At 37.5% G+C, this 21,959-nt stretch overlaps 1 protein-coding gene across 5 annotated transcripts in view; it reads right to left on the bottom strand.

Moving 5' to 3' along the window:
• SCAF8 (SR-related CTD associated factor 8) overlaps window positions 1-21,959 on the bottom strand; it is a 165,919-nt gene that overhangs the window by 103,541 nt on the left and 40,419 nt on the right. For 2 of the 5 annotated variants that reach the window (XM_087969832.1, XM_026680318.2), the window contains exon 21: window positions 6,086-6,516. The exons of the other annotated variants lie outside the window; for them this stretch is intronic. The gene's annotated coding sequence lies outside the window, so the exon portion shown is untranslated. Of the gene's footprint in view, window positions 1-6,085; window positions 6,517-21,959 lie in introns of those variants that run through there. 5 annotated transcript variants of the gene reach the window in all.

Genomic DNA, 21,959 nt, shown 5'->3' on the forward strand with positions numbered 1-21,959 from the left:
CTATGCTATATTGTAAGAAAGAGGATGAAGCAAATATTGTTATGTAGTCTTAACTTTACAATGTCATGCCTACTAAATACTAAGTAATTTTTTTTTTGATAAACGTAGAAAATCTATGTTTCAATACAAAAACACAAAATACAATTAGTATTTTGTAACAACTGTGCAAGTTATCAGTAATAACAAATAAATAAAAACACAAATTTAAGGCAAATGAAGGATTTAAGTTCTACAAAAGTGTTGGTTCTATCAGTCAACTTTTAATTCTATGTATTTTGGATTTCTCTCTTTTCCTTTAACTAACTGGCAGATAAAAGCATATAATCTAAAATCTTTCAATGATGTAATTTGATTCTTTTTTGCTTTCTATTTTTCACTGTTAAAATGAATGGAAGTAATAACAAAATCTTAAAAGAATTTTCCAAGATATAGATGCAGCATTTTGGGTAATTTTTTTGGAAAAGAATTCTAGGGTTGAGTTTGTAAAAATAACATATGAATAATAAATGTTAAGGAAAGTCAGTGACAATATACCTATGGGTGTTAGGGTTTTCCAAAAAATTGCCCATGAATCTCTAAAAAATAAAATATTTTTAAATGGCTAATGGCAAGGATAATAAAAATTTAGTATTCCTGTATAAGATCCTAGGATGATATCATTTGCGCAAGATATAGGAAACTAGTGAGGTCTAGATTAAGGGAAATTGCCACACTATTATATCTGATGGCCAAATTTACCAAACTACTTAGGACAGGGGTGTCAGACTGGTTTTCTTGGAGGGCTGGATCAGCATTGTACATGTCCTCCATGGGCTGGCTGGTGGGGGTACACAGGACGGATGGCCTCCTCCAGAACCCTGCTGGCCAAAATGGGGCATGGGGGGACACGGATGGCTCCCGCACACCCCGTTTTGGCCAGCAGTGTGTTGCAGGAGGCTGTCCAGGCCAAAAATAGGCTGCGGGGGCACCGCCTGTGCCCCCCCTGCGGTCCATTTTCACTAGCAGAGGCATCATGGGCTGGTCCTTTGCTATTTTCAGGCTGGCCTCATGGGCTGGATCTAAGAACCCTCTAGGCCTGATCCGGCCCACAGACCTTGAGTTTGACACCCCCGACTTAGGATATTAAAACTGAAAGAAAATTAAAGAAACCTCCAAAAGAATTTCCCAAACAGGTAAATGTACCACTAAATGGTAATTTTAGTATAACGAAAGGACCTTCAATTAATGTACATTAGCACAAAGAAATTGAGCTTTTCACATTAATTGAAACTAAACTGATCAGGAATAATTGGTAGTAATTGATCAGGAGAAACCATGGATGATGGACAACTCAGTGAAAATAAACATCCAGTGTGTACCCATATAAAACAAAATATATATATGCATTCCATGCTATTAAGAAATAACAATTGGAAATAACAGTTTAATAGTAACAGTTACAATAATTGAAATTGAACTTGGAATATTGTATGCATCTGAAAAGAATTTTAAGGAATTTTAGTGGAACTTAAAATATTAGCAGAGGAACAGGAGGAATTTGTCTACAAGGAAATTAGTGTGTGAAGTTTTTTAGATTGGAGTAAGAGTGGGTAAGGGAAGATAACAAAAGGATATAAGCTGACACATAATATAGATTGTATAGAGCTAGAACTAGTCACTCATCAAACACAATGAAGGACATTCAGGACCAATAAAGTACTTGATTGTACAATACAATTAAATTGTGGATCTCTTTGATGCTGTGGTGTGGTCCATTTTAAAATAGCTTTAAAAAGGAGTTGGAGAAATTTATGGAAGATTCATTGGCTGATCATTTGCTCCAGAATCACAGAAATCAAAACTAGTTACTAAAAAGGCACAACAGAAGGTTATTATCCTACTGGCCATGTAAAGTTCCTGAATTTATCTGGTTTATTATTGTGGTTCACAAAATGCTTCATTACTTGGGTACTGGAAAAAGTGCAACAAAAGTGTAACAAAGATGATTGAGGGCTTGCAAAACATAGAAAGAACAGTTGCAGGAATTGAGTTTGTCTAGTCTAGTGAAAAGGACTTGGGGTGACATGATAGCAGTATTCCAGTGTTTGAAAGGCTGCCACAAAGAAGAGGGGATCAATCTGTTTTTCAAAGCACCAGAAGGCAGGACAAGAAACAATGGATGGGAAACTAATCAAGGAGAGAAGCAACCTAGAAGTGAGGAGAAATTTCCTCACAGTAAGAACTATTAACCAGTGGAGTGGCTTGCCTTCAGAAATTGTGGGTGCTCCATCACTGGAGGTTTTAAGAAGAGATTGGACAGCCACTTGTCTGGAATGGTATAGGGTTTCCTGATTGAACAAGGGGTTGGAGTAGATGATCGCCAACTCTGTTATTCTGTTGTTATTATTAAGCCATCAGCCAGATCTAGAAGATCCCCTTGTGTGTTTTTATGTAAAGAGGGCAGGTGTTCCTGTATTGCCTGAGAAAGTTTGTCCAAAACATCTTGAGGGCACTACATTGAAAAAGTTGAAGGGCAACGGAGAACTTAGTGTGACATGATTGGATTAGTACCTCAAGCAACCTTCCCTAACCTATCCTTGATTTGAGGAAGATTAGGGCTATTAGATTTGGATTGCAAAAATCCAGATGACACTTAGATCTGCAAAGAATTTGGGTTTTAGCTGTCTAGTAGCATCTGATAGGCTGTTCCAAAGTATGCCATGTCTACATTTAACATACAAACAACATATTCTGAATTGTACTTACAAAGACCTCATATTATTATTAAACCAGTGTTAAGGAAACCTGCTTACAGTCTATAATGTGAAATGAGGCAGGAATATCAATTGGTAGGCCTTCTATATGCATATCATAAGCTTCATAAAGCTTTTAAAGCAACACTATTCCTTCACTATTGCAACACTATTCCGTTGTGCACTTAACCAGAATGTTTATTTGTCATGAGAATCTGAGGAATTTCTATTGTTTGTCTTGCTTTTATTCTGCATTTTTAGTCTTCTTGTATGTCTATGGATAGGGGCAGGTTATGAAAAACTAAAATAATCAAAGCAAACAAGCAAGCTTACATGTTTTAACTGTCAGAAATCAGCAACATGCTGTTTGGAAATTCAGGAAGCTGAAGTCTGTGTATTTGCAAGATGCTCATATTGGCAAAAGACTAGTTTTGGAAACATCAGGTACCTAATGCACGTCCTTTTAGAAAATGGCAAATATTTGGTACCTTAAAAATACCACTACTATAAACTGCTATGCTGAAAGCTTCACCCAACTCAATGGGAGTTACGTCCAAGGAAATAACCTCCAACCAAAATATTGTGCCATGGGAATTTATAACATTCAACATTGTTGAAAGGGCAGTGGGAGATCAATTCCAATAGATTCTACATGGATAGAATTGGATATTGGTTGGAGACAGAATTGGTTGTTTCAAGTCATTCGGGATTTGGATGGGGAAAGTGTACCTCTCCGGGTCTCTTTAGACATTTCATCAGCTTTTGATGTCATCCTACAATAGTATATTGTTGGAATGGCTTCTGAGGTTGGAGAATGGATGCATTGGTTTCAGGCAGCTGAAGTAGGGAACAAAGGTTGGCTTGATGGGCCTATTTTGCAGAATTCCAAGGATCAATCTTCTATCTCCTGTTTTTAGTATCTATTATGAAGCCATTAAATGTGGTCATCTGAGTTTAGTATGGGGTATAATTGTTATGCTGATAATACCTAACTGCACATTGCTACCCTGTAAGACAGATGCAGCCAACATCTTGTTCCAGTATCTGGTGGGTATCAAAGCCTATATGGGAAATAGGTTGAAACTAAGACAGCAGTACTATTTGTTCACTGTTCAATATTGATGGAGTTATGGATAGGTATGCACTACCCCTGAAAGAGAGGTTTAGGATCTGGGAATCCTTCTGTGGCTAGTACAACATATGGAAGCTGTTGCTAGTCATTTCAGTTGATGCACCGCTCTGGTCTTATCTAGTACTTAGAGGATTTCAATAAATCATGCCATTTATTAAGAATACAAAGTTCCAGATGTTAAATTGTCTACATTTCAGGGGAAAAGGCAGAACCACCCCATTTTTCTCTTAAGTATTTATCTTAACATTATAGTGATTAATTAGCAGAATCAGAGAGGATGAAATTAATATTGAATTAATACTCATTTTTTCAGGTGAACATTTGTGGTGACAAAAATATTCCTTAGAATATGGTTAGCATTTCAGTTATTTGTATATCAGTTTGTATTACATATTGAAATGGTTAATTTACAGCTGTAGTTAGGAGAAATAATGAATATTATTCATGTAAAATGTAAAACCGAAATGTAGAATGTAAAAAAGGTATTAAATCCACTTTAGCAAGATTCAGCACAATTACACAATAATCTAATGCAAAAAAATGTTTATCAGGAATCAGCAATGCTGCACCTTACATTATATTTAAAAGATATGTATCTTTTTAAAAAATGGCCAAAATATTGCAAGATAACCAACTCCTTAAAGTCTTCTTATATAAGATTTCATTAGATTTGAGAAACACTCGCATTTTTGATATTTTGGATTTCTTGAGGAAAATTTCATAGGATTTCACCTATTTAGAATTTGATTTTTTTCCCTATGTTTTGCAATTGTGCAATCATTGAAGATTGCATAGTAGAACCTACAATGAGTATGGACGGGTAAAAGGACAACCTATCTTTGATGTCATCATGCATATGCCACAACTTAGATATTTGCATAAAAGGTTGAAACACAAATACGTAAGGATGTCATTTATGTGATGTCACTGCCCATGTGTCTTCATTTTGATAAGCTTGCTGTAGATGTCACTCACCATCAGAAAATGTTGCTGATCCAATATATATGAATGCATTTCTAAGTCCTCTGTCAACCATAGATCAGATAATTCTAGAGCAAGAATATTGGAGTCAGCTGAAATAGTAGAGAAGAGCTGTAAAACCAATGCATTATGACAGTTTCCAGACTCAGTTCCTGGCAGATTTTGAAAAAGTTCTGACTGAAGTCCTGAAAAGCTCATGTCAATGAGCATAAACAATACTGGATTCACATATAAGCACAACCATGGTTTATTAGATAAGTCACGACTGGATTGAGTTAATGTATAATGGCTACTTCATTTCATATATTAATCCAAAATCAAATAATATAATGGCTTACTGTAATGTGTTAATCCAGCTACTCCAAAGTCACTTCCTATGTTTCTATGCTCTAGATCAGAATCTGAATTGGTTAATATTTATTTTCTTTCTTACAATGAACCATTATTGTTATTATATATGGCAGGAGAGAATCCCCTATTTTTCAGAAGTGGCTTTTCAGAACCAGGAAATTTCTAATGCATATACAGAACGTTGCTTTGAATTATTGGGGCCTAGCTATGTGGAGGCTTACAAAATACATTAGAAGTACTTTTATTATGTTTATGAATGGAAGGGGGGGGGGGGAAATGCCAATCTTGTGAAGTGGTAGTCAGTTCGGTGACTGCATCAGCTTACTTGCATGCAGAGGCACAATAAGAAACAACAAGTTCAGTTATTTGTAAAGACAGTTTTATTAGAAGTGATTTGACTAGAAATATAGCTAATGAGTGTAAAGGCCAAGGCTATTCACCAAAATTGACAGGTATAGAGCAAAGATTTAAGAGATGAGGAACATCCATGCTCCATGACTAATGTCATGATCATCCAAGAGATGTGCAAATGAAGGACTTCATATCAATCCAGCAAAATAAAATTTCCAAGTGTCCCAAAAGCCTATTTTTTTCAGAATCATTTGAAAATATACATAACGTAGACAACAGCTGTGGTACACAGAGGTTGCTGAAGAAGCTACACTTCTATGCTATGCTGGCTGAGGAATTGGGGGAGTTGAAGTCCACAAGTCTTAAAGTTGCCAAGTTTGGAGACTTCTGGTTTAGGTCATAACTATGTAACTTGCCTTCATATACTTTAAAAATCTGTACAAATCTGCTCCCACTTTCAGAGGTTTGTCTATTAAATAGGTAGGAGACAAAATTTTGCTGTTTCTCCCCGGTTATAAACTGTACTCTCTTGGACATGACGCATTGTCTGTATTCTGCATTTGTGTGTACCTGTATTGTTTCAAATTGTAAATGCCTCGAGCGTTTCCCAAAGGTGCTTTTCAAAAGCCCAGCTAGGCTTTCTTGAAGTGGACATGAAAGTCCAGTTGCCTTTTGAAAAGCACCCTTGGGACAACCACGACCTGGATGAACGAGAATCTCCACCAATTGAGTGTTTATTCAAACAGAAAAATCAGCACATAGAATAAATAAGAAAAAAAAATGATTGCAGCATACAGAAGAAAAATCCCTTGGTATAAGTAGAAAGTGTTCTCATTTGCACAAGGGAAAATCTCCGGTTTTCACCGATCTCCTTTCTCATTTGGTCTTTCTGGGTCTAGGTAACAGCAGCAGGCAAGACGCAGAAAAACCTTGTCATTCAAGTGGAAGGAATTGCAGTTGTGCTTTCATCTGTACAGTTTGGGGAGGAAAAATAAAAGCTTTCATTTTTGTTGTTTGTTGCATTGGCAGCTACCACAGGGTACAGCTTTTGGTTCTTCCACAGTGTCTTCTCTATTTTTAGAGGGTTGATTGACCACGCCACATAGTAAATGAATATTTAAATAAAAATAGTACCCTACATCTAAGATTAGAAATTTTATAAATGTTTTATGGATTGGGCCATAAAGAATTACTGTAATAAACTATCATTTTTTATCAAAGGCTATTTAGCATATGAGACCTGAATAGCAATTAACAAGACAACTTCAATATAAACTTCTCAGTCTTTAATGCTACAAAGTGTAATTTTAAAAACCTGTGATCCATCTGCAATCAGATGTTTATCTACATGAGGTGGTGTGAATGTAGGAAAATCGCGGCATGATTAAAATTCTGATACTTTTTTAAACCAGAAAATGTGATCTATTGCATAACGTAACAACACTACATTTTTAGGTCATCAGATTGGTTAATATTAAGAGTTGCTTGCATGAGGTACTGGGGGAAGGTCAGATGAGAACTCCTATTTGAAAGTCCTTAAGCCAGTCACACCTGTTCCTGGCTTTGCACAGCTACTGCTGCTTTTTAATTAAGAGGAAAGATACATTTACACAATGCATTCATTCCCCACTGAAGTACCTTTTTGTTTCTGAATTCAAAGTGTTGAACAATGACACCTAAGAGGATTTTGCAAGTGATAAACATTTTAAGTGTATTTTAATTAAAATTGTATATATATTTAAATATCACCCATCATCTATTTTTCTAAAATTAAATATTTTCCCCTTTGGTTATAATTTTTTTAAAGTTTTCTTTCCTGTTTTTTTATAATTTACAATAGCAAAGTGAACTCTAGTTCCTCAGACAGAATATTTAATGTAAACACGAGAGACGCTTATCCGTAAACTTTACAGTCACTATATTTCAAATGCAATTTAGCACTGTGAAATTGCTTCTGAGATAGCTTGAGGTCATATTAGAAAATATTTCTCCTAATGTATAAGAGAAGACAGCTTAATGGCAAACTTAGATGGATTATAATACAAAGTTCTGCTCAGAGTAGTGAAAGGGCAAATAGAATGGAATGAATGTCTTGGCTTCTTAGAGAGTTTTTCTTTAAAGATTTTAACATGAGGAACAAAACAAAATTAACCCCCCCCCCCACTCCCACTTTTCTTAAACCAAATTCTGTACAGGTTTCTTCACATTTTTTGATTAGTCTTTTGTTATAAAAAATATTGTTGGGATTTGGTTGTAAGGATCAACCTAGAACCTGGGAAACCATGAGCTCTAGTCCTTAGCTATGAAAGGCAGCCAGATGATCTTGAGCCAGTCATTCTTGCCTCAGTCCAACCCACCTCACAGGGCTGTTGTTGTAAGGAAAATAAGAGGAGGAAAGTGTATTGGATATATTTGCACCTTATTTGTAAAAATCATAGAGATATAAATAAATATGTTTGTATATGAGGGATCCTTGGTGCTCTCCAAGCTTGCTTGTTTTCTGGCAGACATTTCCTTACCCATTGCTAGAACTCATGATGTTACCTAGTTAGGGTAATGAAATGTCTGCCAGAAAACAAGCAAGCTTGGAGAGCACTAAGGACCCCTCCTTTCAACCCTGAGCTACAGATATTCTCCTTTATTTTATATTTCTGATTCTGCTTACTGGCACTGAAAATGTTTTTTTCAGTGTTGTGGAAAGTATTTGCAAAAAGAACTGTTCCTTTAAGTCAGCTTTAATTATGACATGTAGGGCAATGGTCTAGAATAGATATTTGGCTAAACATAGGCAGTTTTCTGAGCCTACTTAACACAAAGAAACAAACATTCACTGATATCTTGGAGAGGAGTCCAAAGCTGTGTATTGTGAAGGGATGGAGCTTGCACTTACAATTCAAAGCATAGGAATTTTCTAGAGCCATTTCTTTAGGAAGTTATATTTACATTAACTTACATTACATTAAGGTCTGTGTAAGCATTACTAGATACCTTTTGCTGATACAAATGAATAAAAATATATATATTAAAGATATAAAATATATTGTTTCCTTCAAAACTGAGATAAATACTTAGGTGATCAAGCGTCTGTTAACTTAAAAACAAAACGCAGTTATCAAAAATAAAGCTATGCTTTCAGCATTCTTGGATACATACTGTATTTGGATGTGAAGTATTCAAAAAGAAAGATCTATAAAATAACCTCAGGGTCTCCAAGACCTATTGAAAGCTGAGAAGCAGAGCTTAAAAACATTCACTGACCAGAGAAAAAGCACTTAGCAGTTCACTATAAAACAAACAAATTAGTTTGCTGCCATCCTTCATTTGTACTGTAGCGTAAGGGAACTTATACACACACTGTCATTGCAACAGTAAAAAAATCTTGCATATTTTTATTGATTTCTTTGTGTAGTAGTTCAGCTAGGTGGGAGTAAAATAATATCTAAAGGAACAAGGTTAGGCAGACAAAGTATTTAGTTGCATAAGTATGCAAAATGTGTACTGGTATTGACTGAAAATAATATAGCTGTACTAGGGCTATGTAGAAAAGTATCAGTCTTCACATTAAAAGGTCATTAAATTTTTTAAAAATGGTCTATAGCAAGGCTCTTACGCTCTTTAACCTACCAAAAATGGGTTCTTTTTAAAGAGGAACCGATTTGGGATTGGGAAGATAAATACTTGATTGGCTCAGCTTCTAATATGCGGAGAAAAGGAAGTAAAGTGAGGTAAATTATGATATTAAAATCTCCTGCCCCCCCCCCCAAATGAGAAGCTTTAAAAGGAAAAATTGTGTTTCTCTCTCATTCTTTGCCTGATAGCAAGTCAGAATAACTACAAAGTTGGTTGTTCCAGATTAACTGAAGCTTCAAATGGGATCATTCCATTTATAGTGAGAATACAATGAAAATGTAGTCTTTCTTAAAATAAATGCAGAGAAAAACATGACCATCTGTATGGTATAAATAACCATACCATTTCTACTTAAATTCAGGTAGTCTGACACTCAAATGCTTTAGAGGCAGAACTGACAACCCTTGAAATTAACTTCTGGATATTAAGAGAGCATGGCTTCTGTTAAATGAAGAAGATCTACACAGGGATTTATCGTTTTCTAATTTATTCATTATGAAAAGTTATTTTTAAAGCTTCAAGGAGGGTGTGTGCAGAAATTATTTATTTTTAGATCATGCCTTTGGAAAAAAGATAAAGACTCTAGGCTTGTGAAGCTTCTGTAAACTCTGATGTTACAAAATCTCAAGCAGCTGAGTTTACTTTTCAAGAAGTTGAAACCAAGATTATTGGGTGTGGAAAAAAAATCTATGAAGATGTGGAAAAGGAAATGAAGAATGAAAGAAACAACTATGAAAATAAAGTGAAGATAATCCCTTAAACCAAATCTTAAGGAAAATCTACATGGACTAGAGAAAATAACAATAAAGTAATAAGTCCAAATTTACTATTAGTTCCAGATTACTAAGGTTCAGTGAGGAAAAGTTTTTAGACACTTGTATATATACACACACACACACACTTGGCATTAGTCTCTTATCTGTTTTCTAAACTGTGTACTTGGTTGTTGTTTTTTTAGCAAAATGTATATTCCTGTATGTATATTTTTAACAAAATGTAGTAATAAAACCTTTCTATCTTTAGTATTCTCTAAATCAGGGTCCCCAACCACCGGTCCATGCGGACCGCACGGGCCGCGGATCAACTCCTACAGGCGGGTCGCTGGCTTGCTGGCGCCGCCATCTTTTTCATGAAAAAGTGTTTCCGGTGAGCTTTTCGGGTAGAAAGCTCACGAAGCACGCTTTCATCAAAAAGATGGCGGCGTATGCGCGGTTTCTCGTGAGCTTTTCCGGTAGAAAGCCATTTCTACCCGGAAAGCTCACTCGAGCGCTGCGGCCATCTTTTTTGATGAAACGCGCTCCGTGAGGTCACCGGAAGCACTTTTTCGTCAAAAAAGATGGCGGCGCCAGCTGATGCCGTACCAGGCCGGCGCCCAGCTGATGCCGGCACCGGGCCGCGGTGTCAAAAAGGTTGGGGATCACTGCTCTAAATGGCTTCAAACCTCCTTTTCCTGAGCATTTGTAAGGCTTTTTATACCTCTAAATACAAATCAGTAACAAACCCATATTTTTATGCACAGGCACATTCATGCTTACTAAAATGCATGTTACTGTTTGTCATTTTTCCTCAGTAGAGATGGGTCTTAATTTATATTTGGATATGAACATTTGGAAAATCCAGGACGCTAAACTAGATGAAGAAACTGAAAAAACTTCCTGAGAGAAGGTAATGGGTATGTTTATATCAATCATCAGCAATTCAGCTCTTCTTGAAGATAACTGCTTTGTAACTGACAATGTTTTCTTCATATACATAAACAGTAATATAACAAAATTGTTCAGTTTTTTAAAAATTACTATTAAACTGTTAACGAAAATGGTCCCTGAGGTGCTCTTTTGAGGGTTTTTTTGCAGACATTTCATTACCCTAACTAGCATCATCAGTGCTAGTAAAGAGTCTGTTTACTGTCAGTTTATATTCTGATGTCTTGCTTGTCTCTGTGGATGGGGGAAGTCTTAGGGATTCTTTGGTTGTGCTGTTTACTAATGGCTCTATGGCAATTTCTTAACTGGGGTATTGCTTACTTGATTGTTGGTCCGAAGTTGACCTTGGAGTTAATCTATGCTGATCTGAGTGCTGATTACTGGTGGAGAAGTGCTGGAGTCTTTTTCTGTTTGGGGCTGGTTAGAGTTAGGGTTAGATAGTCTGTAAATGTTGTTAATGTCTTTGTGTTTTATTGATGGCTGATTTGTCAGACTGCCAGGCTTCTAGAAATTCCCTGGCATTTTTGGACTTGGCCTGGACTAGGATTTTCACATTTTCCCAATTGAAACAATGGTTAAATCTGTCTATATGTTGTAAAATTAAAGAACTTTTGTTGTGTCTTTTGACTGCCAGTTGGTGTTCATGGATATGTTTGACTGTCTTCTGCCTGTTTGTCCTACACAGTGGTTGTTGCAGTTCTTACATTGTATGCTGTAGATCAGGGGTCCCCAACCACCGATCCCCAGACCGGTACCGGTCCATGGATCATTTTTTTACCGGCCGCAAAGCTTGGGCGCCGCCATCTTGTTTCGATGGCGCTTTCAGGTTTCCGGTTGCTTCTGGGTTTTCGATTGGAAAGTGCTTCCGGGTTTTCAGTTGGAAAGAGGCGTTTGGGTGCTCGCGCCTTAGTTTCATTGAAGGGGGGTGGTGGCTTCGAATGAAGAGCCGCCCCGATGGCGGTGGAGTCTCGCGTTACTCAGGTACCAGTCCGTGGAAGAATAAATAATTGTGAAACCGGTCCCTGGTTCAAAAATGGTTGGGGGCCACTGCTGTAGATGACACCTATTTTTTCTTCGGGAATTGCTGGATCATTTGATTTCCTTAAAATGTTTGAAGGGATTTAGTTGGCTTGTGTGCTACGCTGATTCTGTGTGGTTGTAGTAGTTTATTGTGGTTTCTGATATATTCTTTACTGGCTCGATACCCGTGCTTTGCTAGGAAACTATGTGGTCGGGCTTAGTTTTTAGGGAGGAAAATAAGGGGAATGCCTATCAGCATTCATCAGTATTCATCTCGCTAGCGTCCTGTCAGTGTGTGAGAGAGTTGAGGTTGTTTGGAAAGTGAAACAGTATTTTCTGTGTGAGCAAGGAGACAGCAAGGAGCCTGGGTGTGGCTTAGGTCAACTGTTCTGTACTAAAGCTGCTTGGTGCTGTGAAATTGAAACTCCTCTCCTCTGCTTGCAATGTTTTGCATTTGGAACAGATTTCTTTTCAGGCGGGGAGGGGGAGTAGAACTCCTTAGCACCAGAGCGTGTTAATAATAATAGACGAAATACTAATGCTCTGATGGTCAATTCGAAAAATCTTTTCTTAGTGAGCACCTAGAAGCAAGAGGAACATACGCGCCAAATTTCAAGTTCGTTGGCTTTACAGTTCTGGAGATTTTGTGATGATGCGTGAGTGGTATTTTGCTTTTATATATATAGATGTATGGCAGTGTAATTTTTTTAGACTTTGCATTGTATTGGTTTGAGTGGTCAGGGACTATTTGATAAAGTTGCGTGGGTATTCATTTTGTTGGAATGTGTTCTATAGATGTTCCGTTTGGATAAAGTGGGATCTTTGGAACATCTGTTGGGCTACTAGTGTATAAAATCTCTCTGATTTGCTCCAACCTGGTCTCAGACTCAATAGGGAAGGCTGATCCCTGGGGGCATGGTTTGGGAGGGAGCTGATTTGGAATGAGTTGAGCTGGTGACTCCCAAGAAAGTCCCAAGAAAGAATTCTCTTACTGTCAGTTTGGCCACATCTGGCTGAATCAGGGTCCCTTCTCCATCATAAAATATCAAGGGAAATGATCTGTAGTTATACCCAGGCTTAGCATCAGCTTCCTTAAAGAGGGAGTATTAGTGACTGTCTTGAAAGAAAAAGAAAAAAACATGTGCTCCCTCAAGAGGACAACTTTGGATCCCACAATTTTTGGCAACTACAAACAAGTACTCCACATTCTGTGTTTGAAGTAGGTTGGTGAGAGGTGTTTGGTCTGCAGCTGATAAGGAGTCTAGAGAAAACAGATTGTCTAGACATGTTTTGATTGGGTTTCAGGCCAGGATTTTATACTGGGAGAGACATAGTTATATTTGCTGATAACTTGTGGGATTGAGGATGCTATTCTTGTGCGTCTTGATCTCTGAGCACTTTTGATACCATCAACCACAGCTCCCTTCTGCCAGTGTCCATGGGCTTAGGACTGGGGGCACCATTTTACTGGTCTCTTCTTTTTTCTTGGGTTCAGAAGTGGTATTCAGCCGGTTTGGACCGGTTCTAGTGGACCGATAGGAAAAATTTTGACTGGTTTGGAAAACGGCAAACACCACCTCTGGCTGGCGCCACCCACCCACCCCTGCTCTTACCTCTCCTATACACTGTTTATTAGCTCAACTGATTCGCATGGCAGAGCGGATTGCTGCGCCTCAACAGAGCTATAAAACATCACAGCTCACTAGCGTTGATGCAGAAGGCAGTGTCTGAGCCCTGCACATGTGTTTGGCGCACACACGCATTAGGCATGCCTGCACAGCTAATCAGCATTGATACAAAGGGCGGTGTTTGAGTCCTGCACATGTGCGCACGAAGCAAGTTCTCCGAATTGGTAGGAAAAATTTTTGAAACCTACCACTAGGTTGGTTCTAGTTGGTGTTGATTAGGTGAAGAAATGTATATATTTGTAAAATTGATTGACTGCCCATCTAACCTCAAGGTAACTCTGGATAACTTACAATCATAAGAGACCACCACCTATTTGGTATGCTGCAGGGTACTAATTTTTCTCCCTGCTTTTCAACAACCATATGAAACCACCGGTTGTAGTCATCCACTTATCTAGGATAATCAGTAACCCTATGAAACCCAATTGTACCTTTCAACTCTGGGCCAGCCAAGTGAGGCTGCCAAGGTACCACTTCTGACTCAATCCTATCAAGACCAGTTGACTGAAAGTTTGCACTATCCAGAATTTGGGATATTCCATTGATGGATTGGATAGCACAGGGGTCTCCAATCCCCAGTTCAAGACTGCACTTAGCTCAACTTGTGCAAGCAGCGCATGCACGGAACTTGACTTGATGAGTGGTGGGCTGACGTAGGCGGATGTGCACTCAGCTCTACTTGCAGTCAAGCCATGTACGCATGCACGTGTGTCGAGCTGCGCGCACATATGTACTGGCCCATCACTCATGTGGCCCAGTTCCTCTCTCCCCCATCCCCGCTAAGCTGCAAAAGTTGGGGACAACTGGGGTAGCACTTCCTTTTCAAGATTAGTGTGCAATCTGAAGCCAGGAAGATCTTTGTACAACTTCATCTGCTATACTAGTTACCCCAGTGGTTCCCAACCAGTGGTGGTATTCAAATAAAGTTGCTACCGGTTCTGTGGGCATGGCTTGGTGGGCGCGCTGTGCACACATGCACAGTTTGTGTGCACACGCATGCCAAACGTGTACTTTGCGCAGGCGCAGAGGCATTCTAACTCACCTCCTGCAAGCCTGCATGATGCTGGTTGCTGCAGCAGTTGCCACACGGCGCTATTCTGCACCACGCAAAGCAGCTGCACTTCGAATTCTGGCCATAAGAGTATGGTAGGCTGGGCAGGCGGGTGGGCCAAACACAGAGCAGCAGAGAGAACCAGTTCCATCTCCGCTGCTCATTGCCGCTACCGGTTCTCCAGAACTGGGCAGAACCGGTTGAATGCCACCACTGTCCCCAACCTTTGTGGCTTGGCCAGCTGGGGGGCAGAGAAAAGCGGAACCGGGCTGTGGCCCATTCGTAAGCAGGCCATAGGCAGCACACACATACACACACTCAACTTTTGTAAGCAGTGGGCCGGCACATGCGCAGCTTGATTCACATGGGTGGCAGGCCAGCACTTATGCACATGCAGGCAGTTCGACTGCAAGCCGAGCTGCATGCACATCGACGTGTGCATCAAATTGTGCAAGTCAAGTTATGCATGTGCATTGGGCCACTGCTCACATGAGTTGAGCTGCACGCATGTGTGTGTGTGCTGGCCTGTGGCCTGGTTGTGTATAGACCACAGCCCAGTAGTGGGCCATGGCTTGGGGAGTTCTGAGCTACACCCTTCACCAAACTGTATTGTCTTCAGACAGCCCTCATACTTAGCCTTGAAGCATAATTACTACAAGACACTGTAGATGGGGATGCTGTTGAAAACTACCCAGAAAATTCAACTAATATGGATACTGATACAGCAGCACAAGCAGAGATGGGTGTGCTATGGTATGCACATGTTACATTTTTATTTCATGAATTGTACTGCTTTCCAGTTTGATTCCAAGTGCAATTAAAGGTGCTGGCTGTTATCTATAAAGTCCTATATAGCATAGGGGCTGTTTGTTCGAAGGACTGTCCTTTTCCTATATTTGCCTGGCCAATTTGATCTTGCAGTGATAGTATGCTCCATATTCCCTTGACTAAACAATATCATTATCAAGACTTTGGAAGTGTGTTTTCTCTGTAATAACTCCTACTTTCTGGAATGAGGTCCTTCTCCCCATATCTGGAATATGTTGTTATCTGTTATCTGTTGTCCAAAGGCTCCTCATAAAAGCCTTTGGAAAGAGACCCTTTGCTTCGTTCCTTCTGATCTGATATGCAAAAGCCATCTTTTATAGGTTACTATAATTCCTTTGATTGCCGTAAGATTCTCAGGCATTGGGAGTCAGGCAGAATATGTTTTAAAAATTATTAATGTGTTTGGTTACACAATGTTTAGATTGGATTTGATATTTCGTCCCGCTTTTGGGTTCTTCCCAAGGACCTGGAATAGGCAGAAGTTTTTGTTTAATAATATTAAGGTATTACTATGGTTGGATACGGTCAGCCAGATGTTTAAGCTGGATTTGGCAATTTTTAATCTGCCTATTGAGTCCTTCTCAAGGACCTGAGTTAGGCAGGTGTTGTTTGATGATGTTAAAGGTATCATTAGAGAATGGAAACTGTCCCAAATAAAACTGCCTTTTGCAATTGACACAGTGATTTTGTCAATGTCAATAGTATTTAAGTGATGCTCCAGATGTTGAACAACAGCATTTACAAAATCACCACCAGTCATTATAATTATAAGTTATTATTATTTTAAAACTGTGTTCCTAAGAGCAGTTGAATTCTACAAGTCTGTGGATAGGACATGTATGGTGGGATCAAGTAAAAAATATAACCAGCAGGCATTTAATCAGGAAATTTTGTGAGTCTTCGTTGAAATTATCAATAAAATCCATAGTAGGCTTAAATCTAACTGGCTATTAACTGAAAGTTATCTAGGGAACAATAAGAAGTCAAAATATCCCTGCAACAATGGGCTAAGGCAGCCTGTATTTAAAATCTTCTGGATCCAGCTTTCTCTCCAGAGTTAAGCAACACAATTTATATTTATTGCCAAAGTTCCTTTCATCTGTGAACCAAAACTGGATGTTAGGCTTTGCCTAAGCAAAAGGCAATTCTAAATTTCTCATGTCATATGTAGGCTTCCTTATTTCATTTAAAAGTTAAATTCAGATTTGGGAAAGTCCTTGTTGCTATTTATTCTTTCTTGATCACTCTTTTCAAAGCCTGTTTCCACCTTTCTATAGATGTGTTCTATCAGACGAATCTTCCTCCGAGTTTGTGAATGTTCTTCTAGAATGTAGCCCTTAACTTTCTTGAGTAAACTTTTGTTGGGAATATTTTCTCTTAAATTTGGGACAGATTCAATTTCAGTTGTATTACTCCAAGTAGGTTACTTACGTCTGATGCAGAACAAATGGGTGTGTTCTCCTCTGTATTTGACTCTTAAGTCTATGAACTGTTACATATACCATAATTATATTTGCAGCTCATGTCTCTTGTTGAAAGTTATATAATAAATTGTACATCAATGTTTGAAAATTATTCATTTAAAAGGGATATGTATTTCACACAAGCTGAACTAAAATACAACAAAGATACAGTTTCCAATGTGCATGTAAGAGTTTAAATTTCCATCAGTAGCTAGTTCAGAAGCAGCAGCTAACAGAAGAAATATTACAAAATTAAGTGATGTCTATTTGCCTAAGAAAAATGACAATTTTGTTCATGTAGCTTTAAAATTACTTTATGTTTCTCTAACAGTACTGAATATGTAATAAAGAATGAGTAGCCCATTTAAAATGCAATGAGTGCACGTGTCATAACTCCAACATCAGTGAATAGATAAATTTTAAAATTCTTGGCTTTATTTCATCTAAGAACCTGAAAGCAGCAACAACAGAATAAACCTACAAGTTTACCCCAAAGAATTTAACAAGATTCACTCCAAAGTAAGTGATATAGAAGTGCAACCTTAATGAACTTCCTCAGTATAATTTTAGATGCAATACTGAATACTTTTACATTAATAGTATTGTCGATAGTATCACAGTACAAAAACTGCATTCCAAGCTCTGTTCATGATGCTATGACTGCCCTCCTTCTCAAAAAAAGCATCAAAAAGAACCCCTATCAGGAGAATAAAATATTGTTGTAATATTATTGTGGACAGCCAGAATTATCTCTATAGTGTAAATTAGAAAATAAAAATAAAAATGTTTATTTTCAGGAAACCCTATTGGTGGCAAATGTCCAGGCAGCTGTCCCAAGTTTACTGTTAAAGCAAGATTCATAATCCTTAGTAAGAAATCTAAACAATTCCATTTGCCTTATTTCAAACCATTTAAGGGAAAGCTATGGTTTATCCAGTAATAGGACTTTTGATAGATTATTCTCTTGCTTATCTTGCTTTTAAAAGTGTACATCTTGATAGGTATTACATTATAAATAAGCAATCTGATGGTTCCTTATTTCTATGGTGATTTGACTTTAAGCATGTATATGATAATTTAGCATGTGCAATAATATACCGTAGTTTCACAATCAAAATTAGATTAAGATGCTGTTTGCTAGTGTTCCTCCCTTTTTATTTTTGTAGGGTTATTTGAGGGAATACCTCTCCTGTTTCATCTATCTGTCCCATTATGTCTGACAGGACAAGCATGCTTTGGCTCCCGGTTGGATTCAGAACAAAAGTCTTTTTCTGTTGTGGCACTCACCCTTTGGAAATCATTCCTCGGAGATCAGAATGGCTATTGAATAATAGGCTATTGAATGAAAAGCCTACTAGCTTTCCATAAAGCCTTTATGGACATGATTTTGCTTGTGTGGGGGGATCTGGGTGTGTGGCAGAGGCTGTGCGGCAGAGGCTGTGCAGTACTGATGTTGCTTATTATTTATTTTTAAAATGTATTGGCCCTCCTCAAGGAAACTATTATTGGTGAATCTTCAGATACCTTGGCTATTGTTTTGTTACATGGATATCTAAATTGTTTCTATTATGATTGTATTTTTAAATATATAGTTTTAATTGCTGTGAGTCACCCAGAATAATTTGAAATGAGTAACAATATAACCTTGAAATAATAAAGGATTTACTTGCAGGGCAAAGGTCTGATCACAAGGTGCTTCAGTAAGTGCAATTGGTACAAAAATAAGCAACTTGGTATTTTCCTTGAGTTTAGAACTTTAAATTCACATTAAGCTATCATGGACCAAGAAGTCCAGTCTGCATTAGCAAATAAACTACAATGCCAGAGCATACCGCACCCATGCTCCTATAATTGATTTTGTGCCATACTAAAAATTCCTTTGCTATTACTGCACTGAAGATAGCAAAAGTATCATTATCCGTGCATTCCTAAAGTATTCAGACCTTCTTCATTTTTGTCAATTTTGTTATGCTGCAGTTGTTGAAATTCATTTTTCTCATTAATCTACACTCATTACCCCATAATGACAAAGTGAAAACAGAAATGTAAATTTATTGAAATGAAGAACTGAAATATCAGATTGGCATAAGTACCCTTTGCAACAACACTTGAAATTTAGCTCCGATGCATTTCTGATTGTTGTTGACATGTTTCCACACCTTGACTGAAGTCCACCTGTGATAAATTAAATTGATTGGACATAATTTGGAAAGGCACAAACCTCTCTATTGAAGGCTTCACAGCTAACAATGCATACTATAGCAGAGCAAAAGCCATGAGGTCAAAGGAACTGCCTGTGGTGCTCAGAGAAGATTATTGCAAGGCACAGATCTGGGAAGACTACAATAAAATTTCTGCTGTACTGAAGGTTCCTAAGACCACAGTGGCCTCCATAATTCTGAAATGGAAATTTGGCATGACCAGGACTCTTCCAAGAGCTGGCCACCTGGAAAAAATGAGCAATCAGGGAAGAAGGGCCTTAGTAAGAGACGTGATCTTGTGCGACTTCAGGCACCCATCTGCTTTTGCAGAGAATGGTTGCCTGATGTCGCGCGAGATCATGGCCACCAGAACATTTCACCTTCGGCGCAAAGCATTTGGAAGCTGACCGGATACTGGAAGGCAAATCATCCTGTTCTCCTTTCCCTCAAAGGCAAAGAAACCACAGCAGAGAGGAGACAGATCTTTGCAAGGTAAGTAAATCTGGCTAGCAGGATGAGGGGAGGGGGGGTTAGTGCCTCTGCGGTTGTTCATAAGGATGAACGACTGCCATGGTGCTGCAACATTTGTAACTGAGGAGCTTATCAAGTAACTTCAGTCACTAAGAGCACTATCGTTACCTCAGGGTTTACCTGCTTTTCAATTTTTTCTTTTTAATAAATTTACAGACATTTCTAAAATTCTGTTTTCACTTTGTAATTATGGGGTACTGAATAATTATGGGTTAGTCAAACATCAAAGGAAGGAATCAAACCTAATAGTATAGAAGGAAAGAAGCAAAATAATTGTCAAAAAGAAGTTCTTTCAGAAATTAGGGATAGAATGTTAGGAACTGTGAAGCTCGTACGTTCTTCCTCATGTGAGAAACTACGCACATATAGTATAACACACTAAAAGTATGATTTCCAGTCATATTCATTTTTATAGGTATTGTAATCAGTTTTAAATATTTGCAAAAACATATCAGGGCATTTCATAAGCAAGATTAATTAAAAACCAAACAAGAAAAACTTCACGGCTAAATTTACATTGCATTTCAAGGCTGCAATGCTATGCAAATTCAACTCAACTCAATGGAGTAGGTTTGAGCAAACATGCACTGGACTACACTATAAGCAAAAGAGCCATCTTTTCGTACTAGAAAACCAACAAAAAATCATCAAGAAAGAAGTGCCGCAGACTTATTAGTAACCAGTATAAAGTCTTAAAATCACTGTTCTAATTTTAATATCAAATTTGTGGTCACACTTGCTTGTGATTTTTGAAAGGTCTTAGAGCAAAAAATGCATTTTGGAAATAAATAAACCAAAGGAACTACTATTGGCATTTAACATGTCACATGAACAACAGAATCTATGGGAAATCATTCCTGATAAAATTATAATTTCATGAGCACCACTGGAAATAGGACCTTTGGGAATCAGATACATGGATTATTTTCATTAAAATATGTATATGGAAGCAGTCTCTTTTTAAATGATGAATTTACATTCTGGGAATGTCAAATTAGCTTCCCAAAGATGCTTTGCATATTCTGTATGGTGTCAATTATAGTGAAAATTTCTGGTTATGATTTGATTTTCTTTTGAAGAGATTAATTTAACATGGTGCCTAATGAAGCTTTTAAGGACTGTCAATCTTTTGAATTAGAGTATAATAACTTCATTTGCTAATTATATTTCTATTTTGGTTACTTCATTTATTTGAGATTTTACTTTTATTTTCTATAATATCAAAACACATTTAAAAGTTACATATTAAACCAATATGCCACTGAAAAATAGAAATTATGTTTATAACAATTAGCTGTTTCCTTGACAAAAAAGGACAGTTTTTCTCTATAATACAAATGTTTATTACATATATGGGAACAAGAGGAGAAAAATATAGGGAAAGAGCAGTATATTCTCAAATAATTTCTTTGCTATTATAATAATTAGTGATTAGGCTATTAATTTCATTCACTTACGTTATCAACTTTAGCCTCATAAGGAAAACAATCATAACAAGCAAAGAGACTCACAACTGATCCTGTTTTCAATATGTTGGTGGATAGAGGTAAATTACAATTTCTCAGCCAGAAAATGGAACAGCTACAAATTCAGTAGTTCTCAAAATGGCACTGACTCATGTGTTATGTTTACTACCATAATTTGGAATACCACTAGCAGTAACTTTCTGCCAACAGAACATAACTACCTTGTCTGGAGATCCCTTCTATCTAAGAGGCACCTTTGTCTCATTCTACTTTTTCCTCAACTAGTAGATCTGAGTTATGCCAAGCCTGTCTTACTCATGAGATGCTATGTCCAAAGATAACAAAGTATGACATACTTTTATGCTATTTAAATTTTTTAAAAGATACAGCTTTTACATAGTTCCAAGGTATCTTTTTATATGATAGTGATATGTAGCTAGTACTATTCTAAGATTTAAACTTAAACCGCATAACGTATTTTTGGCCATTTGTAAAAATCAAGAATGAAATCAAACAGTTATCTTATTAGAGCTACTGTCCCAATGTAAAAAACACAATTATATTCCACTGTTGCATTATTTCCAGTGAGCAAACACAAATCTGGGGCATTGTATACATTATACTGATTATCTCGATTCTTAATGCTGTTATATTTGGCAACAGTAATTCAGTGAAAGTGAATCCACCAGACTGTCAATACAGTATGCAACAATAATGCATTTGTAATTTTAAGACTTAAGTTGACCAAAAGCAAAAGTGGTAGTGCCACTATAAATTTCCAAATTGTAAATTTGTAATTCTCAAAATTTATTGCAATAAGTGTATTGACTT

Source organism: Notechis scutatus, chromosome 1 (genome assembly GCF_049901735.1).
Source record: "Notechis scutatus isolate UNSWTSFEM ecotype Mainland chromosome 1, rNotScu1.2, whole genome shotgun sequence".
Lineage (NCBI taxonomy): Eukaryota > Metazoa > Chordata > Lepidosauria > Squamata > Elapidae > Notechis > Notechis scutatus.